General features: G+C 34.4%; 1 pseudogene; it reads left to right on the plus strand.

The window, feature by feature from the left end:
- The first annotated feature begins 691 nt into the window (after positions 1 to 691).
- Positions 692 to 788, plus strand: LOC144712576 (small nucleolar RNA R71; annotated as a pseudogene).
- Positions 789 to 3038: the final 2250 nt, after the last annotated feature.

Consider the following 3038-nt stretch of genomic DNA (forward strand, 5'->3'; position numbering starts at 1 on the left):
CAACATCTTCCTTTCTTCATGCATGCTTTTTCTCTCTTCCTGCATTTCCCTGATAAATTCCATTAAAGTTGAGTTAGTGTTGTCATTATTGTTGTTAGGATGAGAGTAAAAAGGCTTAGAAAAATTTTGAAGATTTTGCTGATATTGCTGCGGTGCAAATTGCTTTGATGCGAAGTTGTTGTTTCCTCCTTTGCTCCAATTTTGATTACGTCGTGCATTCCATTGGTTTTGACCTGCATCTTGTCTCCCAAATACATTAACCTGTTCAACCATAGGACAAGCCTCATCAGAATGTTCTTCACTAGAACAAAAACAACAAGGGTTGTTAGTGGAATTGTTGCCCTCGTTTGCATTCGCCTTTCCTTTAGACTCCTGTAAAAAAGATTTAATATCATTGCTCATATCTTTAACTGTTTTACCAATATTGCTCATTTCTCTTTCTAGCTTATCAATCCTGATCTCCGGTTCAACTGCCTTGACGTCAATGATTCCTCCACGCTTGGGACATGCACTTCGGTTAGTGTACAAAAAACTTTGACGGTATGTCCAATCTTCTACTAATTTTTCCATCAATTTCATGGATTCATCTGCATGGGTATCAAGGAACATTCCTCCACAAGATATATCCACTAGATGCCTTTCCTGATCATTCAATCCACCATAAAAAATTTCAACCAATTCATGAGATGGTATGCCATGATGTGGGCACTTCCTAGTGAGTGACATGAATCTCTCCCATGCTTCTCCTAGAGTGTCAGTTCCTTGACAAAAATCTCTTATATGTTTCTTAATTGAAGATGTCTTTCCATAAGAAAAGAATCTCTTTAAAAAGCAAGCTTGCATTTCACCCCAAGATTGAAATTCTTGACCTACCCCTTTGAACCACTCTTTGGCCCTATCTTTCAAAGCAAATTGAAATAGCCTGAGTTTAAGAATTTCCTGAGGAACACCTGCATAAATATAAGCAGAACATATCTGGTTATACTCTTCTAAAAACTCATAAGGCTCCTCATTAAATCATCCATAAAATGTAGGTAATTGATTGATCATATTCGGGTCAATCCTAAAATTAACATTTTCAGGTAAAGGAGCAGAAATTTTAGTGTAAGTTTCATTCTGTGCAGGATCAGAAAATTCTCTCAATCTCATTCTTCTAACTCCTTGTTCAGCTCTAAAATTTTGGTTATCCTCCATTCTCTCACAAATGTGTTGATTTTCCCCTTCGGAGCTCTCAAAAATGTAATCAAGGCTAGGACTTCTACTGATTGTCTCAAGGTTCACTAGATAGGGTTTTAAAGACCTCCTATCGTTCATGCAATGTCAAAACACACAAATAATCAAGACAATTAGCTTAGCCAAACAAGAAAAATCAAATATAAGATAGAGAGAAATAGTAATTTTTGCAATTTTAAATATGCATTTAAAATTCACAAAATAATTGCAAAATTCAATTAAATTCAAGAACTTGTAAAAAAATATGATAATCACTCCAAACAGAATTTTTAAAATTCAAACCGTGCCTCCCCAGCAACGGTGCAAATTGATAAGCCTAAAAATGCATGTAAATATTTCGTTGATTTTGGTTTTAGACTTATACAATAAAATTTATATTTTCACTTATTTACTAAATATGGAATATAGAGCAAGTAAGGAGTCGAACCACAGGGAGGCAACAAATGAGAATTTTTATCCAATTTTAATGATTTAACTCCAAAATGAATTAATTTTGCAATTAATAAATCTTCATTATCCTCAATAATATTCTTTAATTAATCAAAATTAAGTAAAACTTAATTTTGGTTTTTAATATTTCGGTCAATAATTTCAGCATAGGAATATTTTAATTTTAAGCTCAGATTAATTCAGATTATTAATTTCCCAATTATTATAAATTTTAAAACAATTTTATGAATTAACATTGGGAATTAAATAATCAAGAAAGGAATCTTTAAATTTGACTTCGAGATGGATGAATTTTCGATTCAAGTTTTATTTTTAGGTTTTTTATATGTTGAATTAAATTCCTAAACAATAAAAATTGAAATCTAGAGAGAGAAACTAGACAAATTAACCTAGAGAGAGAAAGTGAAGAATTTAGGGAAAAGATGAAATCCGACCCTAAATTAAAAATCTAATGAAGCAGAAATGTTTTAAATTGATGTATAATTAAGGATCAAAAATCATATCTTGAATCAGAATCAAAATGAAGTGCTAATTTCATTCAAAACAAACTTCTAGGGCATGTACATTTCGCCCATGCCTTGGCGTTTTAGAATCGTTCAAGAAGATCATTGAAATACAAATCAGTGACTTACAAATTTGAGCTCAGAAGCAAGATCTGTCGACTTCAAGAATCCCTCCTACGTCCTTCGTGGCCAATTGCTTGGGGAGAGCCTCCAAAAGTGTTTTTTGCCCTTTTCCAGACCTCCATTTAAAGATCCGTCTGGATTGTAGAGGGAGAAAAGACAAACCTACCCTCAAAATTTCAGCCCAATCCAACGTCTAGATCTCAAGATATCAAGGTTTTAGTGATGATAAATCTAGGCCGTTGGATCGTTTTATCTCTCCTCCAAGAAGCTTGGAAATGGCATTTTCTCATTGGTTGCCATATTCTTTCTCGTTTTTCGCTTCCTCGGATCGCATTCTGAGGCTTCGTTGTCCGCGTCGGCCGCCTGTAATGATTGAAGATTGATTAGCTTTTTTCAATGGCTATAGAGGCCACGTCACCCTGCATATATAAATAAAAATATAAAAACAAACAAGGCCAGCCGCATTTTTTTACGCACGTGTGCCGTAGCCGCAATGTTTGACTATTCTTCTCTCTCTTTATTTCTTTTTTTTTTCGTGTGTCTGTGGCTGCATTTTTTGACTAGTCCTGTAATAAAAAAAAAGTGGTAAACATACCGTTTTCATTTTTTATTGTTTTTGGCGTCAATTTCAACGTGTACGCGGAAAATCGACGCCGTAAGGAGTTAATTTTCAAAAATGTCGGTCGCCGCATGCACGCTGCACATGTGCATGTTGGTGGGCGTATATAT

The sequence above is a fragment of the Wolffia australiana genome, chromosome 14 (assembly GCF_029677425.1).
Source record: "Wolffia australiana isolate 7733 chromosome 14, ASM2967742v1".
NCBI lineage: Eukaryota > Viridiplantae > Streptophyta > Magnoliopsida > Alismatales > Araceae > Wolffia > Wolffia australiana.